At 41.9% G+C, this 20,906-nt stretch overlaps 1 long non-coding RNA gene across 1 annotated transcript; it reads right to left on the reverse strand.

Moving 5' to 3' along the window:
* Window positions 1–18,350: 18,350 nt before the first annotated feature.
* LOC117503107 lies at window positions 18,351–20,465 on the reverse strand. The gene is made up of 3 exons (XR_004558483.1): window positions 20,384–20,465; window positions 18,557–18,646; window positions 18,351–18,428 (listed from the first exon to the last, which is right to left on the reverse strand). It is a non-coding gene; the product is annotated as an uncharacterized LOC117503107 (long non-coding RNA).
* Between the last annotated feature and the right edge of the window lie 441 nt (window positions 20,466–20,906).

Raw genomic sequence — 20,906 nt, forward strand, 5'->3', positions numbered from 1 at the left:
TTTGGACGAAGCAACCAATGAAAATAACTCAGACAGAACAACCGGAGAGAAAGAGTCTAACCAAATACCGGCATCACTGAAAGCAGCCAAAGATAACGATACATCTTTGGGATGGTTATGAGTAATTTTTTCTCTAATAGTCAAAATTTTGTTAGCAAAGAAAGCCATGAAGTCATTACTAGTTAAAGTTAATGGAATACTCAGCTCAATAGAGCTCTGACTCTTTGTCAGCCTAGCTACAGTGCTGAAAAGAAACCTGAGGTTATTCTTATTTTCTTCAATTAGTGATGAGTAGAAAGATGTCCTAGCTTTACGGAGGGCTTTTTTATAGAGCAACAAACTCTTTTTCCAGGCTAAGTGAAGATCTTCTAAATTAGTGAGACGCCATTTCCTCTCCAACTTACGGGTTATCTGCTTTAAGCTACGAGTTTGTGAGTTATACCACGGAGTCAGACACTTCTGATTTAAAGCTCTCTTTTTCAGAGGAGCTACAGCATCCAAAGTTGTCTTCAAAGAGGATGTAAAACTATTGACGAGATACTCTAACTCCCTTACAGAGTTTAGGTAGCTACTCTGCTCTGTGTTGGTATATGACATTAGAGAACATAACGAAGGAATCATATCCTTAAACCTAGTTACAGCGCTTTCTGAAAGACTTCTAGTGTAATGAAACTTATTCCCCACTGCAGGGTAGTCCATCAGAGTAAATGTAAATGTTATTAAAAAATGATCAGACAGAAGGGAGTTTTCAGGGAATACTGTTAAGTCTTCTATTTCCATACCATAAGTCAGAACAAGATCTAAGATATGATTAAAGTGGTGGGTGGACTCATTTACTTTTTGAGCAAAGCCGATAGAGTCTAATAATAGATTAAATGCAGTGTTGAGGCTGTCATTCTCAGCATCTGTGTGGATATTAAAATCGCCCGTATACGACGTATCGTATACGACAGCGTGTACCAGTTCCTGCCAATATCCAGCAACTTCACACAGCCATTGAAGAGGAGTGGACCAACATTCCACAGCCCATAATTGACAACCTGATCAACTCTATGCGAAGGAGATGTGTTGCACTGCATGAGGCAAATGGTGGTCACACCAGATACTGACTGGTATCCCCCCCAATAAACCTGCACCTTTCAGAGTGGCCTTTTATTGTGGGCAGTCTAAGGCACACCTGTGCACTAATCATGGTGTCTAATCAGCATCTTGGTATGGCACACCTATGAGGTGGGATGGATTATCTCAGCAAAGGAAGAAGTGCTCACTATCACAGATTTAGACTGGTTTGTGAACAATATTTGAGGGAAATGGTGATATTGTGTATGTGGAAAAAGTTTTAGATCTTTGAGTTCATCTCATACAAAATGGGAGCAAAACCAAAAGTGTTGCGTTTATATTTTTGTTGAGTGTATATGCACTTTGTTTGGTTGGGGCTCTTTTTGCATGAGTTACTGAATCATTGTGGCGTGGCATGAAGGCAATCATGCTGTAGCACTGCTGAGGTGTCATGGAAGCCCAGGTGGCTTTGATAGCAGCCACCTACAAAGCTTCAACAATTAGTGTCCTCAGTTCACAAATGCTTACCAAGTGTTGCTAGAAGGAAAGGTGATGTAACGCAGTGGTAAACATACCACTCTCCCAGCTTTTTTGAAACGTGTTGCAGGCATCCACTTCAAAATGAGCAAATATTTGCATAAAAAGTTTATCAGTTTGAACGTTAGTAGAGAAGCTTGACTCTTCGACTGGACTGGGTTGCTTGACGCGAGGACGTTTCGCTTCAAATCGCAGAAGCTTCCTCAGCTAAAATTCTTGCTCTGGTAGTCTGACTTCTGTCTTGACTCTTCTTCTCTACAAGAGTCAAGGGTCAGACAGAAGTCGGACTACCAGAGCAAGAATTTTAGCTGAGGAAGCTTCTGCGATTTGAAGCGAAATGTCCTCACGTCAAGCAACCCAATCCATTCGAAGATTCAACCTTCTCTACTATGGAAACCACCTGGACAACTGAGAGCCTTCAAGGAAAGTTTGAACATTAAATATCTTGTCTTTGTGGTGTGTTCAATTGAATATAGGTTGAACAGAATTTGCAAATCATTGTATTCTGTTTTTATTTACATTTCACACAACATCCCAACTTCATTGGAATTGGGGTTGTATTATATTAATATGAGTACATAATATAATGACCAAATAGATGTAATAATAAAATAAAGTAACAATATTCTACTAATACTAAAAATAATAATATTAACAGTGTGTAGATCAAGCGGGTAACATGCTACTGACTCACTGTCATCCTACATACGGAGAATATCTATGCTTTCTCTGTCTTTTCCACCAGCTTGTCTGCTTAAGACACTCTCAGGCTTCTTAAAAGTCCTCCTCCCTCCTCTTACCAGTTTGGCACCTTCATCTTACCAAGGGAAAATTCTAAAAAATGTCTAAGAATTTGAGGAATTCTAAGATTTTTCTTAGAATAACATCACTAGGAGCTATTTTTAGCCTTAGGCTGCTTTGTGGATACGGCCCCGGATGGCACAAGATGCAGTGATCTCTTTTTTTCCAGTTTCTTTTATCTTTTGGATCTGTTCATGAAGATATTCACTGCCGGGTTTAAATTCAAGCCAGTGCCAATTCCATGGATTCTTGATTCCATTATCATACTTTTTCATACTGTCTTTCTCGCGTCCTCCCGTCGTCCGACATCGCTCCTTGACAAAGTTATTCTAAAAATTGATCTTTGAACATTTTGAATGCGGTAAATTTTATATGTTGCGTCTAGCACTGATTTTGTGTCAGAAGGAACGCTGTCTTTTGGCAGCCCAATTGACGGACATCTGTCATAGCTACAGAGTACTGTCTCTAAGCTCATTTGACTGCCGTAGTCCAGAATGTCTGAGGAGTGAGTGTTCTGTTGTATGTTTTGCCTTCTGGGCACATGCCTGCATACCTCTCAAAAGTGATGAATCTGATCGGGCCATAGTCAAGGAGGAAGACTCTGACACTGGCCAACTGTGTGACTGCAAGATCTTGATCACCCTGGCCCGATACCACAGACCCTTCTTCCACTTCACAAAGATCAATGAACCTTGGGGGAAAGACAAACATAAAGTTGAGTTTTCTATGCTGAATCATATTTAGAAGCATCGATTTTTAACTTCACTTTGTCAATACTTCATTTGGCCCACCATTTGGTCAGAAACTCCGTTAGAATTCAAGGAAAAATATGGGATTTTTCATCCTGGAGCTTATTTTTAGTTATTTATTTATTGATGAACAATCTGCAACAATGCAAATAGACCACATGCACAAACATGACATACTGGTGTGAAGAGGCTGCAACATACTACAGCACCAGTAACATGTTACTGCAAATCAAGACTTTTTTAGTTTCTTGAAATGCACTACAAATTCAGGGTTGCTTTGAATTTAATTTTCCAGACTGTGCTCTATGTAATATCCAATAATTTTTCAATTTCAACAAGGACAACTACAAAGTATTTGCTCTTGATCTTCAACATTTCTCTTGAATTTTTAAAAGCTTTTTTCAGATACATACATACATACATAAATTAATACCAGTTTCAAGTGTATCGCTGGAAGAGAAGAAACTATCATCTTTGCAGCAGAACTGGTTGATCTTCTGGGACAGGATCTCACCTTCCCTCTTCTCAGCCATGTAGCGCACGTAAAAATGAGTTGGATTTACAACATGAGACAGTAAAACCCACTGGCAAACTGGGAGAGAGAAGCACAAGAGACATAAGGTAGCCTGGTTCTGCTGGAGGTTTCTTCCTGTTAAAAGGAATTTTTCAACAAAAAAGGAGTTTTTCCTTCCTACTGTCGCCAAGTGCTTGCTCACAGGGGGTCGTTTTGACCGTTGGGGTTTTTCTGTAGTTGTTGTATGGCTTTTGCCTTACAATATAAAGTGCCTTGGGGCAACTGTTTGTTGTGATTTGGCGCTATATAAATAAAATTGATTTGATTTGGACGATTTGTCCTTGCTTTTTGGCACTTGATTTCCGACTGATAACTGGAAGAAAAACAGACATAAAATTGGAACCTCCATCCAATTTAAGGAGTATAGCCATTTTTTTTTTCCTATAATGGCTAAGTAGATCCATGTCATTTGATTGGTGCTTTGTACACCACATATCACAGACGGAGCTTTTATGAACACTGATTCACTAAATCACACTTAATTATTAAAGTCATGAAGTCATTACTATACTCAACAAAAATATAAACGCAACACTTTTGGTTTTGCTCCCATTTTGTATGAGATTAACTCAACGATCTAAAACTTTTTCCACATACACAATATCACCATTTCCCTCAAATACTGTGCACAAACCAGTCTAAATCTGTGATATTGAGCACTTCTCCTTTGCTGAGATAATCCATCCCACCTCACAGGTGTGCCATACCAAGATGCTGATTAGACACCATGATTAGTGCACAGGTGTGCCTTAGACTGCCCACAATAAAAGGCCACTCTGAAAGGTGCAGTTTTGTTTTATTGGGGGGGGGGATACCAGTCAGTATCTGGTGTGACCACCATTTGCCTCATGCAGTGCAACACATCTCCTTCGCATCATCCGTGAAGAGAACACCTCTCCAACGTGCCAAACGGCAGCAAATGTGAGCATTTGCCCACTCAAATTGGTTACAACGACGAACTGGAGTCAGGTCAAGACCCCGATGAGGACGACGAGCATGCAGATGAGCTTCCCTGAGACAGTTTCTGACAGTTTGTGCAGAAATTCTTTGGTTATGCAAACCGATTGTTCCAGCAGCTGTCCGAGTGGCTGGTCTCAGACGATCTTGGAGGTGAACATGCTGGATGTGGAGGTCCTGGGCTGGTGTGGTTACACGTGGTCTGCGGTTGTGAGGCTGGTTGGATGTACTGCCAAATTCTCTGAAACGCCTTTGGAGACGGCTTATGGTAGAGAAATGAACATTCAATACACGAGCAACAGTTCTGGTTGACATTCCTGCTGTCAGCATGCCAATTGCACGCTCCCTCAAATCTTGCGACATCTGTGGCATTGTGCTGTGTGATAAAACTGCACCTTTCAGAGTGGCCTTTTATTGTGGGCAGTCTAAGGCACACCTGTGCACTAATCATGGTGTCTAATCAGCATCTTGGTATGGCACACCTGTGAGGTGGGATGGATTATCTCAACAAAGGAGAAGTGCTCACTATCACAGATTCAGACTGGTTTGTGAACAATATTTGAGAGAAATGGTGATATTGTATATGTGGAAAAAGTTTTAGATCTTTGAGTTCATCTCATACAAAATGGGAGCAAAACCAAAAGTGTTGCGTTTATATTTTTGTTGAGTGTAGTTAAAGTTAAAGGAATACTCGGCTCAATAGAGCTCTGACTCTTTGTCAGCCTGGCTACAGTGCTGAAAAGAAACCTGGGGTTGTTCTTATTTTCTTCAATTAGTGATGAATATTAAGATGTCCTAGCTTTACGGAGGGCTTCTTTATAGAGCAACAGACTCTTTTTCCAGGCTAAGTGAAGATCTTCTAAATTAGTGAGATGCCATTTCCTCTCCAACTTACGGGTTATCTCCTTTAAGCTGCGAGTGTGTGAGTTATACCACGGAGTCAGGCACTTCTGATTTAAAGCTCTCTTTTTCAGAGGAGCTACAGCATCCAAAGTTGTCTTCAATGAGGATGTAAAACTATTGACAAGATACTCTATCTCACTTACAGAGTTTAGGTAGCTACTCTGCACTGTGTTGGTATATGGCATTAGAGAACATAAAGAAGGAATCATATCCTTAAACCTAGTTACAGCGCTTTATGAAAGACTTCTAGTGTAATGAAACTTATTTCCCACTGCTGGGTAGTCCATCAGAGTAAATGTAAATGTTATTAAGAAATGATCAGACAGAAGGGAGTTTTCAGGGAATACTGTTAAGTCTTCAATTTCCATACCATAAGTCAGAACAAGATCTAACATATGATTAAAGTGGTGGGTGGACTCATTTACATTTTGAGCAAAGCCAATTGAGTCTAATAATAGATTAAATGCAGTGTTGAGGCTGTCATTCTCAGCATCTGTGTGGATGTTAAAATCACCCACTATAATTATCTTATCTGAGCTACGCACTAAGTCAGACAAAAGGTCTGAAAATTCACAGAGAAACTCACAGTAACGACCAGGTGGACAATAGATAATAACAAATAAAACTGGTTTCTGGGACTTCCAATTTGGATGGACAAGACTAAGAGTCAAGCTTTCAAATGAATTAAAGCTCTGTCTGGGTTTTTGATTAATTAATAAGCTGGAATGGAAGATTGGTGCTAATCCTCCCCCTCGGCCCGTGCTACGAGCATTCTGGCAGTTAGTGTGACTCGGGGGTGTTGACTCATTTAAACTAACATATTCATCCTGCTGTAACCAGGTTTCTGTAAGGCAGAATAAATCAATATGTTGATTTATATATCATTTACTAACAGGGACTTAGAAGAGAGAGACCTAATGTTTAATAGACCACATTTAACTGTTTTAGTCTGTGGTGCAGTTGAAGCTGCTATATTATTTTTTCTTTTTGAATTTTTATGCTTAAATAGATTTTTACTGGTTGTTGGTGGTCTGGGAGCAGGCACCGTCTCTACGGGGATGGGGTAATGAGGGGATGGCAGAGGGAGAGAAGCTGCAGAGAGGTGTGTAAGACTACAACTCTGCTTCCTGGTCCCAACCCTGGATAGTCACTGTTTGGAGGATTTAAGAAAATTGGCCAGATTTCTAGAAATGAGAGCTGCTCCATCCAAAGTGGGATGGATGCCGTCTCTCCTAACAAGACCAGATTTCCCCCAGAAGCTTTGCCAATTATCTATGAAGCCCACCTCATTTTTTGGACACCACTCACACAGCCAGCAATTCAAGGAGAACAAGCGGCTAAACATGTCACTCCCGGTCCGACTGGGGAGGGGCCCAGAGAAAACTACAGAGTCCGACATTGTTTTTGCAAAGTTACACACCGATTCAATGTTAATTTTAGTGACCTCCGATTGGCGTAACTGGGTGTCATTACTGCCGACGTGAATTACAATCTTACCAAATTTACGCTTAGCCTTAGCCAGCAGTTTCAATGTCCTTCAATGTTGCCTGCTCTGGCCCCCGGAAGACAATTGACTATGGTTGCTGGTGTCGCTAACTTCACATTTCTCAAAACAGAGTCGCCATAACCAGAGTTTGATCCTCGGCGGGTGTGTCGTCGAGTGGGGAAAAATGGTTAGAAATGTGAATGGGTTGGCGGTGTACACGGGGCTTTTGTTTAGAACTACGCTTCCTCCTCACAGTCACCCAGTCGGCCTGCTTTCCCGGCTGCTCAGGATCTGCCAGAGGGAAACTAACGGCGGCTAAGCTACCTTGGTCCGCACCGACTACAGGGGCCTGGCTAGCTGTAGAATTTTCCACGGTGCGGAGCCGAGTCTCCAATTCGCCCAGCCTGGCCTCCAAAGCTACGAATAAGCTACACTTATTACAAGTACCATTACTGCTAAAGGAGGCCGAGGAATAACTAAACATTTCACACCCAGAGCAGAAAAGTGCAGGAGAGACAGGAGAAGCCGCCATGCTAAACCGGCTAAGAGCTAGTAGCTGCACTAAGCTAGCGGATTCCTAAAAACACACAAAGTGAATAATGTGTAAATAATTTAGAGGTGATTCAGCAGAGGGAGTGCTTTAGTTAAGGCACGTGAAGATTACACTGTGAAACAAATCGTTATCTAGGTAAGTAGATCAATCTAACTGCGCAGATTAAACAGCTAACAGATACAGCAAAACACCGCTGTGCTCCGGAACAGGAAGTGATACAATACCGCAGTGAGAGCCAACCACCAGCAGAGCGTTATTGTAGAAAACACAGTGAGAACGACTGGTCAGGTACGACGTCAACCATGCAAAGGCAATTCCAGTAATGCCAAAATGATTCTGCAGCCTGTCGAGTAGAATATGATGATCCACTGTATCAAACACAGCAGTGAGATCTAACAGCATCAGAACTGTAGTGGTGTCCCAATCCATTGCAAGTAGAAGATCATTCACTTTAGTGAGAGTTGTCTCTGTGGAATGATCTTTTCTAAAAGCAGACTGTAGTGGCTCAAAGAGATTATTCTCAGTAAGGTGGTCCACGAGCTGCCGTGAAACCACTTTTTCCAGAATTTTAGAGCAAAATTATAGATTTTATATTGGCCTATAGTTTTTCAATAGGGTCAAGATTAGATTTCTTAAGCAATGGCTTAATCACTGCAGATTTGAAACATTTAGGAACAGATCCAGAAGTTAATGAGAGATTAATAATTTCCAGCACAGTCAGCCCAAGAGTGGACCACAGGTCCTTAAACAGTTTTGTTGGTATAGGATCAAATAAGCAGGCTGTGCTTTTTGTAGACATTACGAGTTTCGTCAGCACGCCTAATGAGATACTATCAAATTCTGTAAATCTAGGTAATACCTCGGTAATGGAGCCCACCTCAACAGCAGGGTGTAGTGGCTGGGTGAAGGCATGCTGGGATATGCTCAAGCTAACGTCTGTTATTTTCTTCTTGAAGTAATCCAGGAAATCTTGTGCTGTAAAAGGAGTGCAAACTACAGGTGGTTGTCCATGAATAAGTGTTGTCACTGTGTCGAACAAGAACTCTGAGTTATGCTTGTTTTTGTTGATCAAATCAGAGTAATAGGTCCATATCGTAGCCAGTAGTGCATGCTTATAGTCTAAGATAGCATCACGCCACGCAAGTTGGAATACTTCTAATTTTGAACTACGCCATTTCCGTTCTAGACCTCTAGCCTTATGCTTGAGGTCACTCAAGTAATCACTGAACCAAGGTGACAGTGTTTTGGGGGTGTGTGGTTTTAACAAAGGTGACGCAATCATGTCGAGTGTTGTTTTGAGCACTGAGTTTAAACTATCCACAAGACTGTCTACTGATGGCGCATTTTCCAAACATGAAGCTAAGATATCAGGCAGTCTAGCTTCGAGTTCAGTCGTAGTTGAGGAGTTGATGCATTGCCGTAGTGATAAAAGAATTGTCCCTAGTCACCAATCCTATTCATGATTTTCATGGACAGGATTTAAGGTGCAGTCAGGAATTGCAGAGTGTCCAGTATGGTGACCTCAGAATAACAATTCTGCTTTTTGTGGACTACGACTCTGCTGGCTTCAGACAGTGACCACTGATGTGCACTGGACAGGTCTGAGGCAGGGTGTGAATTGACTGGGATGAGAATCAACACCTTCAAATCTGATGGTCCTCTGCCAGAAAAGGCAGAGGACCATACCCCAAATCTCCCATTTGGGTTACGGGACAGTTATTTCCCCAATTTAAGGAGTTTACATATTGCGAGGTCTTGTTCATGAGTAAGGGTAAGATGGAGCATTACACTGACAAGTTGATTGTGGTTGCATCTAAGGTCATGCAGACATTGTCCTGGAGAGTCATGCTGAAGAAAAACCTGAGCCAGAAGGAGACTCAATTTACCAGTCAAATTTATGTTGCTATCCTGTCCTATGGTCATGAAGTGTGGGTAATAGCCAAAATGGCCAACAAGATCACGGATACAACCATTGGAAATCAGATTAATCTAACAGGTATCTGACCTTACACTCAGGGACAGGGTGAGAAGCTCAAATATCTGGGAGGGTCTCTGAGTAAAGCTGCTGTGTCTTCGCATCAAAAGGAGGAAGCTAAGGTGGTTCAGGTATCCAATGAGGACACCACCTGGTCATCTGCCTGATGCAGTCTTCTGGGCATGTTTAACTAGGACATGTGTCCTAGTTGGACTCCAGTGTGTCTTGGGTAGACCCAGGACACACTGGAAATTCTATGTCCCAGCTGGTTTGGGGACGCCTCGGGATTCGCCAGAAAGAAATAGAGGACTTGGCTAAGGATAAGGAAGTGTGTGATGTACTGCTTGGTTTACTGCCACTGCAATCCAGACTGAGATAAATAGTAAAAAATGAATGAGGGGAAAAAGTTAAAACACAACAGGATGGAAGATAAAAAGCAAAACTGTAACAACAGTTCAGTGGGACATTGAGGTGATAACTCAGGCCAAGTTTCATAAGCAAGCTTGGGAGCAAGCTCTGGTGCTGCACACACCACATACACAACACCATGGAACGTCCCTGGGTCCCAAATGGCAACAACTCAGCTGTATACTGGTTCATCACCACCTGAAACACGTCATCCACAGTATCCACCAGACAGGCAATAGATGCATTGCGTGACCTTAGCTTTATCCAGTTACTGGGGTACACAGGAACCACCACCAGATCTTGAAAGTTGCTGAGGTTTGTATTAGTGTCGCCAATGTCCATAGGAGGCATTTCATACCTGAGGGTTTGCTGAAAATTACCCAGAGGAGTCACAGTGCATACGTTCAAGGCTGTAAAGGGAGCTGAGAAAGTGAGGTGTAATACAACAACCATGGCCAAGAGTACTGACACTCAAACAAACTGGACAGCTTCCAAACAAACTATGGCAGCAGCCATAAGAAGAAAATCAAAGTGTAGAGTGTGAGAGAGAAACAGAGAAAGACTGTACAGACAGAACTTCACACTGCATGTTCACTGCCTTTAAGTCAGTGACGAGCAACATTATTCTGGCTTGTATTGAAACATAAAAAAAAGAAAGGGGGGATTTATATGCTGGAGGAGATTTAGATTTTAAAATAAATTTAATTAAGCTTAAGGAAAACCCATCATACTCTTGATCCACTCAGAGTTGGTGCACATCTGCCTTTGGGTTGGTAGACGTATGGGTGATACCCAAAGGTAACTGAAGCCTTGACCTATCATTCCTTTTACAGTCAGACAGCCTCTTCCTCTGCATCCTCCCCTTGACATGAGCCATCTCAGGACCAGTAGGTGGTGGAGCTGCAAGGAAGAATACAATGTGTCTTAACATTTAAGGGGTGGACCCACCAAACACAATCGGCAATACGACACTTCACAATACAAAACATGCCCATGTGTTAGGACCTCCCCCTTATCATTTCATTGTGTCCACAATTTGCTGAAAATTTTCCGTGGGGGGGAGAAGATGCCCTTGTGTGTGGTCTGGATTTAGACAGATCATGCAGTGGATACAGTTTCAACACAATGACTGAATGCCAAACACACACAAATGCACAGGTCTGGTGGTGGTTACTGTGTAACCCTGTGTGTGTGTGTGCGCGCGTACAGCCCAATTACAGCATCAAGTTCACAGTGGAACAAAGTAGTTTCATTATTTCCAAGGTGTGGAGATCTTACTCAGTGATTTTAAGAACACAAAAGGAAAAAGAAACAAACAGCTACAGTGCTGAAACTTGGAAAGCACTTCTTGTGTATACTTACTACATGCAAAACACACACACACACATATACATATATATATATATATATATATATATATATATATATATATATATATATATATATATATATATATATATATATATATATATATATATATATAATGTGCATACTGAGCCATGCACTATATTTTGCATCAAACAAAGGTGAGCCAAAGGCGCTGTGTGCTTCACATGCGTATTTGTATCAGACTCCATGCCAGACATAAATAGTGGAAAACTTCTTTTACAGACACTTGTGTTCACACGATGTTAATATAGCCTGATGTTATTTCTATGGACCATTTTACAAAAAGTAAAATGCACAACTGGATGCAAACAGCCACTATGGTGCAAAATACTCAGGATTTCACTCCACCTCCACATATTGAATCATATAAACCCTGTCCCACCCAAATAAATGATATAATTATGATTTATCAATCAATCATACTGCACGCATGACAAACGCACCTGTCCTAGATACAAAAATGCTGTATTTTCTGGAATGTAAGTCACTTTTAATAAGAACTAGTTTGAAAGGTCCTGCAACTTATAGTCTGGTAAAATTTATATGCTGGAAAAAGATACTTTTTTTCTTACAGCTGAAACAACATTAAAGAGCCTTTTTGTTTGAAATAAATGAGAGCAGTGGAAAGTTCCTAACAGGGCTCAGTTACTTTCAGCATGCGTTTAAAACAGTCAAGTCACATTTAAAGTGTTCTTTATACGAGCAGTCATGATGGCGTGACTATTTTGAGCTTGTCCTCATGTCTATAGCGATCGTCGGGCTTTAGAGAGAACATCTAATTCTCAGTCACACTCATTTCAAGCAAATAAATATAAATAAATGTCTTTATCAAACAGCAAAATGGCCTATTCAATGACAAAACTGTGTAAATGATCATCGTTCCTGTGTGCTGTAACGGTGCGCAGGAACAGACATTCATATAATTGTGGCTTTTTTTATTATTTATAAGGCACACACAGTGTTAAGGAGCATATCTAACCAGCAAATTAATGTCACTATATGAGGCACAAAACCCGAGTAAACTGCTTCATTCAGCCACAGAACAGATGAACATATGTGAGGTGAACATTGAAACATTTGAAAAATAGGTTCATGGTTTATTTATTTACAACACAGCTAACGAATGTTTTGCTTTGCACGTGTAACAAAAACCTTCATTAGCTCTTAGAAACCTGTGTGAGAGAGTCTTGAACAGCCGAAATGACCTCCTTGTCTGTGTGTCGCCATGTTGAGATCCCTGCCTGCACTGATTCACGACGAACTCATTAATGCAGTGGAGTGTGGGAGGGCTCAGTGTGTGATGAAAACAGCCTGAACACACCCTTCTCTTCCAGTGCAAAGCACCAGCTAACCCATTAACCCAAGGTTCACCTACCCTGTTCCTGGAGGGCACCTACCCTGCATGTTTTCTAACTCTCCCTGTTCCACTCCCAGGCAATTAATAATATCAGGTGTGCTCAGCCAATCAAGAGCTGGAAAACACCACTTTTAAAAGATCAGGTGTGACTTGAGTAGGTAGATGTGGAAAACATGCTGGACAGGTGACCTCCAGGAACAGGGTTGGTGACCCCTGCACTAACCTAATCTCGGTTCAGGTGCTTATTAAATCATGTTTGGGGACTGCATGGTGGTTCTCCATTAACACACAATATTAAATAAGATGAGAGTTTGACTCAGTGTGAATATTGCAACAGAAATGTCTTAAATCAGTGGTGTCCAAACTATTCCAGAAAGGGCCGAGAGGGTGCAGGTTTTCCTTACAGCCACCGACTCCAGCAGGTGATTTGACTGATTAACATCACTTTGGGCAGGTGGGACACTGTCTGTGTTAACACTGGTGATTTTGCTGTGTAGAACTAATGGTAAAGAGAAAAAAGTTTTAAAATGCACCTTAAAAGATTGAAGTGAAGTGGACTTTCTAATATCAACAGGCAAACTGCTCCATAATGTAGGAACACGGCCAGCAAAAGCTCTAAAACCTGCTGACTTCTTCTAATCCCTGGCACCACAGAGTAAGCTCACATCCCATGACTGTAAAACATTCAGCAAGAGCTCTTGTACAGGAATCTGTATCATATCTGTAGTTTTGTATTGGAACTGAAAAAATGTGGATCAACCCACCTCTAATAAGGACGGAGTCAAAGCCAGTGAAAACAGTACCTTTCCCTTTCTCCTCATGGAGAACCTGATCAACAAGAACATCTGGACTTCCAAGGTTTGAGGCAGCACTTTGGCAGGCCAAGAGGTTCCTATGACGAGGTCTTGGACTTGGAAAGGAGCCTAGCAATGACTGCCTATCAGCTTCAGGACTCTGTGGCCTGGTTTTGCTGTCGTGGAAGCTTGTCATAACCAGCTGAGGTCCTACTGCTGCTGTAGCCCTCTGAAAGCTGGCATGGTGACTTTATGCTGGACCTGCCCTCTGGTTGAGTTTGGGAGGAAGACATCACAGGTAAACTAAGGGAAAGAGAAAAAAAAAACTTTCAAAACACAAGCGCCTCAGCAAAGATGGATAACAGATACCTAATATATTAGTATGAAAATCTGAAGGAAAAAAACCCCCACAAAACACAAAACATTTTTTTACCACAACGTATGACAAACTCACAGCCTGGAGCAGCTATCCTCCATTGACAAGAAGATAGTCACATTCTGATTCAAACCCTCTGAGGAGAAACTATACCTAGAAAAGACAGTTGGAGACAAACAAAATACAATTATTTTAATCACTTCAATCAATTAGAAATGGCAACTGGAGAACACCTTTAAGATAAACCTTATTCCGGAGTCCATCTTGACGCAGTCCATATCAAAAGACTGTTCAAGTACAGGAGCCTGCAATGTCTCAAGTACCTGACACACACACACACACACACACACACACACACACACACACACACACACACACACACACACACACACACACACACACACACACACACACACACACACACACACACACACACACACACACACACACACACTTTGCAAGACGGACTTCACTGGGAGTAATCAAAGATGCAAAACAACTGCAACAACAACCAGCTGAAATGCATTAAAACATAACCATTCAAACCTTTTTCAGGGAGCAGTGCTGCTGAAGGAATGGCACACGGCGAACCTCTTTGGCCATTTTTATACCAATCTCAAGGGCTGTGATCCTCTCCTTTACATGGGAGACCTCAGCTTGGGTAGTGGAGAAATGAGCAAGCAGTTTTGGCAAATGATTCACCTGCTCTTCTTTCCTGTTGACCAAGACATGACATGACATGCTGAAGTTTTGTTTCTGTTCAGCATTGATGTGTATCCTTCTGAACTCTTATGACTGCCCTTTCTCACTCATTTATTCAACTAGGTAGCAATGGGTACTGGTGTACCAAAGTGACAAATGAAGAAATTACAGTAGAAATTTATTCATGTTGTAATGAATATTTCACCTAGAATTTGCAAACATACTGGACATCATGCAGTAACTGTCTTGTTTGCTGGGCAGAGTGTTCAGTGCAGTAACAAGCACACACCACAGTCCAGTGTTCAGGAAAGAGACATCTGCTGGATAGTAAGTGGAGGCGCATACCTTAACAAGCATCAATTAAGATGTTATAGACCGTTAACCCCCTGGGGTCCATGGACAAGTGTCTAAGTGAAGTTTTCCTCATTTTCTATTAATAGATAAGCGATGGAATGTTAGATTTCATTTGGCTACAGCATCTGCTTGTGGGAGATCCTCAATTAAACGGCACCAGTAAAGACTCAAACTGCAAAAGAACAGTTTATGAGTCTCCACTGGTGAAAACAGAAAATCACTGTGGGAAAAATACATGGAAGAATTATTTTCTTCAAGAATGATGCAGGATTCCCCCCCACCCAACGGCTGAAATACGAGGTCTGTCAATAAAGTATAGGTCCTTTTTAATTTTTTCAAAAACTGTATGGATTTCATTCATATGTTTTTACATCAGACATGCTTGAACCCTCGCGCGCATGCGTGGGTTTTTCCACGCCTGTCGGTGACGTCATTCGCCTGTGAGCACTCCTTGTGGGAGGAGTCGTCCAGCCCCTCGTCGGAATTCCTTTGTTTGAGAAGTTGCTGAGAGACTGGCGCTTTGTTTGATCAAAATTTTTTCTAAACCTGTGAGACACATCGAAGAGGACATGGTTCGAAAAATTAAGCTGGTTTTCGGTGAAAATTTTAACGGCTGATGAGAGATTTTGAGGTGATACTGTCGCTTTAAGGACTTCCCACGGTGCGAGACGTCGCGCAGCGCTCTCAGGCGCCGTCGTCAGCCTGCTTCAAGCTGAAAACCTCCACATTTCAGGCTCTATTGATCCAGGACGTCGTGAGAGAACAGAGAAGTTTCAGAAGAAAGACGTGCGGACGGATTGCAGCGTCGGCTCGCAGCTGCTGCGACGCTCCGCCACAGGAAAAACACCTTAAGGACAAGTTGGAACAGGTCCAGCTGTTAAACAATTTCTCATATACTCACTCCACTGAAAGCCATCAAAAGTCGCCTGGATTTTACAAATGGTTATCAACACGGAGGTGTTTTTCCTGTGCTGCCGCACCGCGCCGGCTGCGTCCCGACGCGCGGACACGTCTTTCATTAAAAAAAAATCTCCTTTAACAGTGGAATATCCGGATAAAATGCTGAAACCGACTTCTTCTGAAACTTCTCTGTTCTCTCACGACGCCCTTCTCAGACAAAGGAATTCCGAGGAGGGCCTGGACGACTCCTCCCACAAGGAGTGCTCACAGGCGAATGACGTCACCGACAGGCGTGGAAAAACTCACGCATGCGCACGAGGGTTCAAGCATGTCTGACGTAAAAACATATGAATGAAATCCATATAGTTTTTGAAAAAAATAAAAAGGACCTATACTTTATTGACAGACCTCGTAGACATTTTTTGGCATCAGTTTCCAATCACAGATTATTTCATTCATCCAAAAAGGAAATATATGACAAGAGAGCAGCAGCCATAACTCACATGATATTACAAATATACTGTTTTGGAATGCCCCACTTCTCTGCTTTGTAGTTCCCAGCAGGTGGTGCTGCTGCACTGTAAGGTGATTTATATCATATATAAGATATACATTGTTTTAAAACATTTTTAATATATTACATTACTTTTGTGACCTAAAGACTTTGGTAAACCCATTTCTAACACCAAAACAATCTATCCACATGAATAAGAAAAAAGTATATTCACTAAAGATTTAAATGAATTTGTGAAAACGCTTCATATTTTCAGCTTTCGAGCCAAACAATTTTTAAGCTCCGGGCACACCATGATAGATCAAGCAAATGTATGAGGAACTAATATGAATTTTAGATATCTGTTTGTGTTTGTTTTTGTCCTGCAAAGTCCTTTTCCCAATCGCTAACTGTATTCCTTGTAAGCTGATGTCCGCAGAGTCTGTTGGATTGTTTTGACATGCTCAAAACTTTGAGTGGACATCACAAAGAGAGCTTTCCCAGTGGTTGCACATTTAGCATTTTTACCTCTACTTGTTTTGTACCTTTACAATACTCATGCATTCATATCCTGTGGCAGTCTGACACTTCAGAGTGGACTTCTAACTGGCCAAAGCTCTGGCATAGAATGTGAATTCTGCATGAAGGAAGAGAGGACAGTCCCCAACACCACAGCATGCAGCATAGCTGTTCATATAGCGAAGGTCAGGACTTAACAAAAGACAGTACAGCTGTGTGCATTTTTATCTGGACGTCAGAGCACCCAGCAAATTCTCTTGGCGAGAAGATGCCACAGGGAAAGAAGGCCGTTTGCTGTCCTCACTGTTGCAGCCACACTGAACGCCAGCACAGTCAGAAGACACTGTCAGCACATGAACGCAGTGAGGAAGTATGATGTCATGGTCCCAGAGCAAGCTGGATTCCGTCCACATTAGTGTACAGACCTCAGCCCCGCGTGCACATATGCCTTGAAACCAAGAACATCATTCTGCTGAATGCAGTTCTCTGTGTTCCCAGTGGAAATGTGACATCATCTGTCCATCAGTGCCCCAAATCCAAAGAAGGCCAACGGAATTATGTGATTTTGCCACCAGACAAAGAAAATTTAAATACGTAACTAATCCATTTGCGCTATCCATAACAATGTGACATCACCATTACAGTGTTTTAGACAAATATGTTTCACTTTCAGAAGGCCGAGATTGTTCTGAACATTCTGATGTAAACACATGGGCATTATATTAAAAGAAAGCGCCGATACCATGAACAGTAAATTACTGACACTATTGTAAAATTGAGAAAATGCCCTCGGATCACAGACAGCTAATGGATGCGAGATAAAATGTCCAGAATTGCAGACAGCTGTGGTTTTTATTATTTAACCAATATTTTACCAGGTTAGTTCCATTGAGATTGAGATCTCTTTTACAAGGGGGACTTGGACAAATTTGTTTCCAATTTACCTAACATGTATATCTTTAGATGTGGGAGGAAACCAGAGCACCGGGAGGAAACCAACGCAAACACGGAGACAACATACAAACACCACACAGAAAGGCCACAGGTGGGGATCGAGCCTATGACCTTCTTGCTGAGGCAACAGTGCTAACCACGAATCCACCGTGCTGCCAAAAGGTTAAGAGTTATGTACTTAGTCTGCCTCCTGAACACTGGACGATACAGTGTGCTTGTCGCTTCACCCAGCTAAGAAGCTCATAACCACAGGGAGAAACATGAAGTGCATTATGTGGGAAATTCTGCTCAAAATACACAACAAAAAGGGAAACTACAACCGAAATTAAAATGGCATGCTGTCAAAGGGAATATGCCTTAAGTGCAGTCACCTGTAGCTAGAATACAGAAAGTTATTCTGCTTTATTATTTCCTTGCTCTTGAACAATACACAAACACAGCACTTGATGAAGCAGTTCTTACGAGTACATAAGAGTATCCATACCACTTTTTGACAGTATACACAGCCATATCTGCCTTTTGCTTGATCTCCAACTCCAACCGATCATTCTCACATTTGATCTGTTCTTCCAGTCCAGCTGTCAGAGTCTACAAATCACATAAGACACAAATTAGTCCAGAAGTACAATTAAAAAAAAGGTTTTTGTCCACTGCCTCAGGACCTGATTGTCTACAACAATAAACTCTGAGGACATCTGATCTCGTGTATATTTCACCTCATAAATGTGTTCCAGTTGGGCAAGATTATCTGCAGCCAGGACCAATGCTTCATCCAAAGCATTCTCAAGCTCCTCAGCATCAGTGGCCTAAGGAAGACAGAAATTTTAAATACTGTGACAGCCCACTGCTGCATCCAGCGTCCCTCAGCTATAGAATATTTCTGCATATGACATGTTGGAGTCCTGTAGGTGAAGTCAGATGTATACAGTGTGAAAAGAAAAGGGGAGGGGACCGTTCCCTGGGGAGCGCCGATGCTCATTTGCACAGTTCCAGAAATTGCCTGCCCCAACCTAACGTACTGTATTTTCTCTGTCAAGTAGCTGTTGATCCACGAGATAAATACTTGCTCCACACCCAACTTCAAAAGCTTATCCTTCAGAATAGAGGGATGGATGGTATTAAATGCGATTGAGAAGTCGAAGAATATAAGCCGCACATACCCCCCCACACCATCAAGAAAGGAGAGTGCCCTGTGCAGCATGAACAATATGGCATCCTCCACACCCATATGCGCTCGATAGGCAAACTGTAACGGGTCGAGTGCACGCTGTAATTGTGGCCCAAGAAGCCGAAGAAGAAGCCTCTCAAGTGTCTTCATAACCACAGATGTCAGGGCCACTGGTCTGTAGTCTTTGACCCCTGATGGCCTCCCGACCTTGGGCACTGGCAAAATGCACGCGGTCTTCCACTGTCTTGGCACCTGCCCTATCTGCAGAGCACCTGCAGAGGCACTGCCAGCTCCGCAGCACAGTCCTTCAGGACCCTCGGTGCTATGCCATCAGGTCCAGCTGATTTACCAGGACAGACCTTTTGGAGCTACGCCCTCACCTCGTCCATGGTGAAATACTCCATATACAGCATAGCTGCTAGGTGGAGCAGAGCAGGAGGCAGTAGCAGAGGTGGAGGCACCGCCGGGTGGTGCAGAGTATCATGATGGCTCTAAAGATAATCTTATCAGATATTCCTGTCATGCATGGTGTGCTAAGAGCGCTCCAGTCTGTTCAGAAGGATGCCAGGGCTGCTCCGATCACAAATCGTGGATATTCTACATGTTGAATTGTCCTGGCCCAATATCCCAGGGTATGGGGTGTGTCCTGACCACAAACGAGCACGCAGCCTGCTGAATGTGATGGGTAGCCAATCAGAAAGCGAAGTGACAGGTGCAAGGAGTGGAATCCAAAATCAAAACGGCTGTAATGGCGAACCACAAAGTCTGGTGGTCGCCCTGTCTCCACAAACTATCTCCATTGCTTCTTCCTCGTCCACCTGTTTCTTTACTCTGAAGTCACATTTAAACTCTAGAGGTTTTGTGAGATTTCCTGTCTGACCTGGGAATGTTTGTGTGTGAAATATGTTCATGTGTGGTGTGTTGTCTTTACCGTGTGGCTGCACACCACACACTATAAGGCAAAAATTTATATCTAGGATTTTCTTAGCTCCATGTGTGTGGTCTCTCAGGTATTGGAAACCTACAATTTGAAAGTCTTGCCGTGTGAACTAGACATTAGCTGTAGAAAGATCTCAAGGATAATCAGTGGAAACAGGATGGAACTGAGCTCAATTTTGATCTTCATGGTAAAGGCTGTGAATATTTACGTGAATGTGATTTGTTTTTTTGTTTTGTTTTTTAAATAAATTTGCAAAAATCTAAAAAAAAAAACTTTCACATTGTCATTATGGGGTACTGTGTGTAGAATTTCATCCATTTTGGAAAAAAAGCTGTAAGATAACGAAAATTTGGAAAAAGTGAAGCGCTGTGAATACTTTCGGGACGCACAGCATGTTATGTGATGTGAAAGTTTAAAACATAATCCAAACAGTACCTGCTCTTGTTCTTCAATCTTGTCATTTCTGTCTGGGGATAATGACAGTCGGACTTTCCGGTAATACCCTGATCTGGCTCGCAGCATACTACAGAACATTACAATGAGGAACAAAAGTTAGGCACCTTAAACAAAACAGCTCGACTTTGTAACCCAGCATCAAATACAGCTTCAAATCTGTTTATATTAAATCTAGTTAAGCAATCTGAGTCCATACAGGATGTTCCTCACCATTATACAGGAAAAAAGTAGAGAATTTTGTAATATTTTTTAAATTTTCCCTTTCCATTTGATACTACAAGTATGCCTGCAGCAACTACAGCAACATCTTGTAGTATCTTTGTTAATTCAGCTGTTCTGTTATATGAATAAGACATACCATAGTTGAATCATCTGCATACATCACAAATTCAATAAATTTGGCAATTTGTAAAGATGAACCAGAGAAGTGGACCCAGGCAACCTCCCTATGGTACACCACAATTTGTGTTGCAATCCTCAGAGAAACACACATTATAATAAA

Source organism: Thalassophryne amazonica, chromosome 21 (genome assembly GCF_902500255.1).
Source record: "Thalassophryne amazonica chromosome 21, fThaAma1.1, whole genome shotgun sequence".
In the NCBI taxonomy this organism is placed as follows: domain Eukaryota; kingdom Metazoa; phylum Chordata; class Actinopteri; order Batrachoidiformes; family Batrachoididae; genus Thalassophryne; species Thalassophryne amazonica.